Here is an 8,697-nt window from a genome sequence, read left to right on the forward strand (position 1 = left end):
CTGAAGAAGAGAAATTTGTTAACATCGAGTATAGATTTAAGTGTCAGGAAGTTATTTCTGAAAGTATTTGTATGGAGTGTAGCCATGTATGGAAGTGAAACATGGACGGTAAATAGTTTGGACAAGAAGAGAATAGAAGCTTTTGAAATGTGGTGCTACAGAAGAATGCTGAAGATTAGATGGGTAGATCACATAACTAATGAGGAAGTATTGAATAGGATTGGGGAGAAGAGAAGTTTGTGGCACAACTTGACCAGAAGAAGGGATCGGTTGGTAGGACATGTTCTGAGGCATCAAGGGATCACCAATTTAGTATTGGAGGGCAGCGTGGAGGGTAAAAATCATAGGGGCAGACCAAGAGATGAATACACTAAGCAGATTCAGAAGGATGTAGGTTGCAGTAGGTACTGGGAGATGAAGAAGCTTGCACAGGATAGAGTAGCATGGAGAGCTGCATCAAACCGGTCTCAGGACTGAAGACCACAACAACAACAACAACAACATTAAAATGATGTGTAGAAATGACAAGTTCACACACACACACACACACACACACACACACACACACACACACAAGCACTCTCTCTCTACCTCTCTCTTTCTTTCTCTGTCTCTCCTCTCCGCCATTCAGAGGTTAGTAAGTATTAGATACCATTAAAACAAAGAGCCAATTAAAATGTAGTTCACCTCAGTTGTGCTTAAAAGAACAATACCTCACACACCTCTCTCCAGTTTGGTAATCACCAGGTGCTGACACTCACAAGAGGTAACATCGCCACTAGCGAGGATCTCCCCAGTAGCTAACAGCTCTCCCAGTGCCTGACATACCTGGTAGCTACAATCCATCTGAGATACACACTAATTTTAATACATTAGACTGTATTTCTTCTCACTGTAAAGCTTACTTTAATGAGGCAACAATATTCTGATATTTATTACAGAGGGAATACAATTTTCCACTGTGTAACAGCGGAAGATGACAATGTTTTGCACCGTGTTCGTTTTCAAAATGCTATGCTAAATGCATTCCGAGCTATGATGTGAACTGCTTGTTGCGATGTTGTCCATGTTTACTTTGCTATTTCTTGGTCTGCTTTAGGTGGTAATGTAGACCTCCAGTAGTGCTCTAGGTGAATTAATGTAGTCAGTAAGCGACCCGAGTATATTTTAATAAGTTATACAATATAGGAGCGGAAAAATTTAATTAGAAGATCCATTGTGCTTGCAAAGTGTGATAGGTATATCGAACTTTCAAGTTTAGAGCCGTGAGAGTGACACTGGTAATTCTTCCGCACTTTCACTTGTAAGTTAGATCTGTGGTAGTGCTCATGTGCACATGTTTCAAACCAATTTTTATGTATTGCTCTAGGTGGTACAATGATAGAACTACAGTCGTCCATGTACAAAATCTTAAATATTTCGATAATAATACAATTTTATTTTTCTCGAATTTTTGTAAAGATCAGTGATTATATGTTATTACAAATGATTGAAGCGATTTCACAGCTCTACAATAACTTTATTATTTGAGATATTTTCACAATGCTTTGCACACACGTACAAAAACTCAAAAAGTTCTTTTAGGCATTCACAAATGTTCAATATGTGCCCCTTTAGTGATTCGGCAGACATCTAGCTGATAATCAAGTTCCTCCCACACTCGGCGCAGCATGTCCCCATCAATGAGTTCGAAAGCATCGTTGATGCGAGCTCGCAGTTCTGGCTCGTTTCTTGGTAGACGAGGTTTAAACACTGAATCTTTCACATAACCTCACAGAAAGAAATCTCATGGGGTTAAGTCGGGAGAGCGTGGAGGCCATGACATGAATTGCTGATCATGATCTCCACCACGACCGATCCATCGGTTTTCCAATCTCCTGTTTAAAAAATGCCGAACATCATGATGGAAGTGCGGTGGAGCATCATCCTGTTGAAAGATGAAGTCGGCGCTGTCGGTCTCCAGTTGTGGCATGAGCCAATTTTCCAGCATGTCCAGATGCACGTGTCCTGTAACGTTTTTTTCGCAGAAGAAAAAGGGGCCGTAAACTTTAAACCGTGAGATTGCACAAAACACGTTAACTTCTGGTGAATTGCGAATTTGCTGCACGAATGCGTGAGGATGCTCTACCGCCCAGATTCGCACATTGTGTCTGTTCACTTCACCATTAAGAAAAAATGTTGCTTCATCACTGAAAACAAGTTGCGCACTGAACGCATCCTCTTCCATGAGCTGTTGCAACCGCGCCGAAAATTCAAAGCGTTTGACTTTGTCATCGGGTGTCAGGGCTTGTAGCAAATGTAAACGGTAAGGCTTCTGCTTTAGCCTTTTCCGTAAGATTTTCCAAACCCTCGGCTGTGGTACGTTTAGCTCCCTGCTTGCTTTATTCGTCGACTTCCGCGGGCTACGCGTGAAACTTGCCCGCACGCGTTCAACCGTTTCTTCGCTCACTGCAGGCCGACCCGTTGATTTCCCCTTACAGAGGCATCCAGAAGCTTTAAACTGCGCATACCATCGCCGAATGAAGTTAGCAGTTGGTGGATCTTTGTTGAACTTCGTCCTGAAGTGTCGTTGCACTGTTATGAGTGACTGATGTGAGCGCATTTCAAGCACGACATACGCTTTCTCGGCTCCTGTCGCCATTTTGTCTCACTGCGCTGTCGAGCGCTCTGGCGGCAGAAACCTGAAGTGCGGCTTCAGCCGAACAAAACTTTATGAGTTTTTCTACGTATCTGTAGTGTGTCGTGACCACATGTCAATGAATGGAGGTACAGTGAATTTATGAAATCGCTTCAATCATTTGTAATAGCCCTGTACATATTATGATAAGCTATGTGTGTGTGTGTGTGTGTGTGTGTGTGTGTGTGTGTGTTTGGACTCGGTAAATAATTTGATCAGAGGGTTCACTTTCGAGATACTGACTGTCTTGTGGCACCACCTTCTATTGAGATGATTGAGCTCTATTGTTGCCATTGGATGTGATATGTGTCCAAACATAAGAGAAGTTCTCGTTGGGTATCTTCATCTATATTCCACAACCCACCTTACGGTGTGTGGTGGAGTGTATTTTGTACACCAGTATCTCTTCCACCTTTTCCTGTCCCAGTCACGCACAGTTCGCAGGAAGGGCGATTGCTGGTAAGCCTCCAGATGGATACGAATCTCTCTGGTTTTATCTCCTTGCTCATTTTGCGAGATACAGATAGGAGAAGCAGTGTACTGATTGACTATTCTAGGAATGTACCCTCTCAGAACTTTTAACTGTAGACCACATTGTAATGCATAATGCCTCTTTTGCATCATCTACCACTGGAGTTGGGTGAACGCCTCCGTGATGCTTTCACGCTTATTAAATGAATCTGCAACAAAACGTGCTACTGTTGTTTGTATATCCCCTACTTTATCAATCAACTGATGAGCAATAGTCAAGTATTGGTTGGACGAGTATATTGATTAGGTCCTTTGTGGGTAGGCTGCACTTCATGAGGTTTCTTCCAATGAGACTTTGTCTGGCATCTGTCTTATTCATGATTATTACTTCAGATCTCTCCGTACGTATACTACTAGATACTCTATTGAAGTAAGCTTCCAGTGATGTTCTGCGTTCGCGTAACCATACAATGACGGGTCTTTCTGCCTCTATATATGCAATAAGCTACGACTGTTTAAGTTGAGGGTCAAATGCTACCGCCTGCATCACGTGTCGATCCTCTGAAGGTGTTCCGGTATTTCGTTACAATTTTCTACTTCACTGTGTACAACCGCATCATTTGCGAGCAGTCTCATGGAACTTTCGACGTTATCTACCAGGTCATTTGTATATATACTGTGAAAAGTGATGGTGGTATAACAGTCCTTTGGGACAAACCCGAAGTTACTTTTACATATAAAGTCTTCTTCCTGTTCAGAATGACATGCCAAGAAATATGCAGTTTAAGTGCTACATCACAACGAAACCGTCGGAGTTCCTTTTTCCTTCCTTCCTAATAAGGTGTTTGCTCAGTTTGCCTTTTTTTCTATGTTGTGTGTGTGTGTGTGTGTGTGTGTGTGTGTGTGTGTGTGTGTGTTTGTGTTTTTCTGTGTGTGTGTTTTCATATTGCGTATTTTTATTAGATGATGTTATTTAATAGTTGATTATAGGAAATACTGTCTCTAAACTTATATAGAGCTTTAGAACCATAGTTTGGATTGGTTAGTATTGCAACCTTTTTCGAAAGTTTAAGGGGGTTCACCACCCTGCTGGAGCAAATGTAATCTCGATGTATTGCTCACTTGCTAGAACGACAAAATCACAGGCGTTTCCTGAGACAAAAAATATCTTTGCCCCTGTTAAAAGAGACCTGCAATAGAGTCGCAGGTCAGAGCAGTCTCTGCCGCAGTTGCAGTCGCTGGCTGCTGCAGTGTAGTTGTAGTCTGTCGCTGGTACAGCGCAGTTTATAGTCAGTAGTTGTTAAAGTCACAGTGCAGAACAAACTGTACAATTTTATTATATGGAACTGAATAAGAATTGTGACCAGCCGCAGAGCTAAATGATACCATGGAATGAGATGACGATGAACAAATGAATAATTGTTAATATAATGAAAAATGAACAGTGTAAATAAGTCAACCATCTATTGTAAGGTAAATTTTATTATTTTTATTGGCATGCGCGTAGTTAAGTCACTCGGCTGAGGTGTTAATATGAATTTGTTTCAATCTTTTCTTTTGTGATTCGTCAGCACCAGTTGACCCAGATTTGTAATATATTCAATTTTCCCGTGTAATGGATTGTAGATCTTTATCAATAAGTATAATTTCCCTTTAAGTCATTGCCAGTCCCGATCCAGCCATTTATCTAAATTAAAATATTTCACAATTTTTTCCAGATCATAGTCATGTGCTCTTTAGTAATCAGACGACCAGCTGTGCAACTGTGTCACTAAGTAAAGTCAGTTTTTCTCGTAATTCAGATCTCAGACAAATGTTATCCAGTATTAGTAGACAGAACAGCATTGCACTGAGCTGTACCATTTACGAGCAGATATATAGACAGCGTCATACGGCGACACCATCACGAGGTAAGAATGTTTCAGTTTATTTCTGACGGACAGATTCAGATTGATTTCACAGGGCCATGGCGTAGCGCTGCTTACGACAAAATTTATCAGTTTTTCATGAGTTAAGATTTATCAGTTTTGATACGTCAGAATTTAATTATTCAAATTTAATTATTTTCTTTTTTATTTTCTGTTCGGGAAGGTAACACATCACTATTTTAAATTTTTTTTTATTTATGCGGGAAGGTTACAAGTTCTTGTTGTTCATTACCTCTAGGAATCCTGAGTTATTTGTAATGAAAGCAATAACTGTCAATCAACATCATCTTTTATATTTTCCTAGTGTATAACATGATGAATTATCTTTGTTCATCCCAGAATGGGGCTTGAGAAATATTTAGATGTGGAAATATATTATTTGAGGGTGTATCGTGACTTACATCAAGAGCGGAACTAATTAATTGCTTACTTCCAGCAAATCACATTGTCTATTTGTTTGTGTGCTTGTCTGCTTAGCGTAGTATTTTAGCTAATACGTTTCTTCTGAAGTTATCAGGCTGGTCAGTTTAGTTTTATAACATTGATCAATTAGGGATGTGTTTGCATACATTTTGGATAGACGCCAAGAGTCACTTGAGGGTGAATGATGTGGTACGTCACATAGGCCTGCAGTACTTTAATTATTGTTAATTCTAACCAAATCTAGATTGACAACAGTGCATAAATATGTTCGACGCCAGCCATCAGTGTCTTTTGTGAGCTGTTTGCAAAATAAACACTGAGCTATGCGGACACGTTTTGACTTCTCGATATTTACGTTGCACATAAGTGCAAAATCTGACAGCACAAGTGAACTTGGGCGCCAGAGACCTGGAATGGACGGCTGCCATCAAATTCATCGCGTTACATCGATTGAATACACAAGCCGGAGATATGGCACGCTGCATTGAATTGGAGCTGAGACTTTATTTTTATCGACTCCATGCATTAACGCCACAAGGTGAATTCCGGGACGATTCGTTTGTAAAGGAGACGGCCTATTCTGTTTCTCATCCCTCTCGGATCGGAACTTGTGTCCCGTTTGGAACGATCACATTGTGCATAGAATGTTAAAACCAGTCATCCCTTCGTTTTTGCTTATAGCAAAAGAACAATAGGGCTGAAAAACCTCCTATCGATTGCACTCTAAACATTTTGATGACCTATAAGTAAATTTTCCAGCACAATCGAGTGAGCTTGTAACTCTCGGTGATACGGGTCACAGGACGGTAAAGCTGGCCTCGGAACCATCTCGACAGCCTGGAAGCACGGTTCACCTACGACGATTCAGCATGCCATTGCCGCTGGCTGAATGGCGATTCGTAGCGCCCGAAGCTACACACATGCCCACACCTCATACAGCACACTCTCACGCTGTACCATAGATGAAACAGAATATTTTCTTTCGGCCAACATTTTCTGAAGGTCTCTTTCTTTCGCAATAAATCTATTAATCCACTAAATCCACTACTATGAGTAGTATAAGAGTATACATCGGACTTCTTTGTTCTGCAGCAAAGTGAAAGTGAAGCATTAAATGTTCGTTGCCACTGTCAAGTCGCCGAAGCGGTGTCAAAAAGAGAGATTTAACAGCAGATGGTCAAACAAACACAGACGCAGTCAATAATACCATAGGCTCACTTCATTACTCTGTCGTAATGATCTTAACGTAACTCTGAAAGCTGTGGTAATCGAAAGCAATAATCAGCGACATAGGTCACTTGTACTCAGCTCAGTAAGCACACAGTGAATGGTTTCGCAAACCTTTATTTTGAGGAAAATTAGCCATAATAGCAAAAATCTTATCCTTGGTATTTCATTATTATAAAACAAATATTGCGCTTTTAGATGTCTCCTGCAGTTTCATAGAAGTATACAATTTTTATAAATAGAAAAAATAAAAAATAAAAATAGATAATATTTGTACTTCAAGGAGTAAACATAGTCTGCTGTTCACAAAGATCTCTGGCTGTTAACGAATCAACTGCAGAACATGTTTACGCTTTATCATTCCCAGTAGGTGACTGCTAATGGAGAGGAGACCGTGAGAAAAAGATTGAATAACCAATAAAAGGGTAACGTTCTACTATCTGGAGCCTGGAAAGATAAGTTTGAGCGTGACAGGGAAGCTAGAAAATCTGAAAAGGAAAATGCAGAGGCTCAACCTAGATATCGTGAAATGGAAAGAAGACAAGGATTTCTGGTCAGACGAGTATGGGGTAATATCAGCAGCAGGAAAAAATGATATAACGGGAGTAGGATTCGTTATGAATAGGAACGTAGGGCAGAGAGTGAGTTACTGTGAACAGTTCAGTGATAGCAAATCTACACCGACCACAATAGGTCAGGTATACATGCCGGCGTCGCAAACGGAAGATGAAGTGTGAGAGAAAGTATATGAAGATATTGAACGGGTAATTCAGTAAGTAAAGGGCGATGAAAAGCTAACAATTAACGGGGATTGGAATGCGGTTGTAGGGGAAGGAATAAGGGGCTACGGGACAATATGGACTTGGTTAAAGGAACGAGAGAGGAGACAGACTGTGTGAGGCCTTCATTTCTCACGGAGTATACAGTGTTAAAAAGACTTAGTCGAATGCAGCCGGTGACAACTACCGATATTTTTCCAGGAGTACGCCCTGCTCTTTTCAAGGCAAAACTGCAGCAACTAAGCGCTGTGCAAGCGAATTTAAAACGTCGGTTTTCAGAGAAACTCTGTAAAGATAACACACACACACACACACACACACACACACTGTAAACACTAGCGCCATCACAACCCAAAGAAGACTGATATCAGAAGTAATCGACAGTGAAATTAATAATGAAGAGTGAGGTAGCATAAACTGCGGCAGTTTGGCCTTGAAAATGGATGGGTATGCCCCTGTCGAAATATCGGCGGTTTTTGACGACGTCAACCGGCTGCATTACAGTAAGCTATTTGAACACTGTATACTCTGGGAAAAACTAAACTCCCACATTGTTTACCTGTACAGGAGGAAATGTATCGTTGCTTGCGGAGGTTGGGTAAACTTCGCAGCAGTAGAGTAAAATTGCAACGTGCGTTGTCGTTTTTGCTGCGGTGTCGTGATCAAAATATTGTTCCGTCGTTCGCCAAAGATGAGCATCATATTAATTCTCCTGCCGCCAATGCATCAAACAATCCGCTGGCCTAGCTCTTGTTCGTGAAAGGATCCATTACACTCGTCGACAGCTGTGTTTTGTTTCAAAGGTTTCGTTTAATGATTACTTCAAAAATTTCGTCTTCCTCTTGGGACTCGGTGAACGGTGTTTCATGGTCGCAGTCTGATTGAGAATTCCATAACTGCCCGGCATTTGGCGAAGTTTGAACATTTCCGTGCCTCGGAGTCTATACAGGGTGTTACAAAAAGGTACGGCCAAACTTTCAGGAAACATTCCTCACACAAATAAAGAAAAGATATTATGTGGACATGTGTCCGGAAACGCTTAATTTCCATGTTAGAGTTCATTTTAGTTTCGTCAGTATGTACTGTACTTCCTCGATTCACCGCCATGATTTCATACGGGATACTCTACCCGTGCTGCTAGAACATGTGCCTTTACAAGTACGACACAACATGTGATTCATGCACGATGGAG

The sequence above is a fragment of the Schistocerca piceifrons genome, chromosome 1 (genome assembly GCF_021461385.2).
Source record: "Schistocerca piceifrons isolate TAMUIC-IGC-003096 chromosome 1, iqSchPice1.1, whole genome shotgun sequence".
NCBI lineage: Eukaryota > Metazoa > Arthropoda > Insecta > Orthoptera > Acrididae > Schistocerca > Schistocerca piceifrons.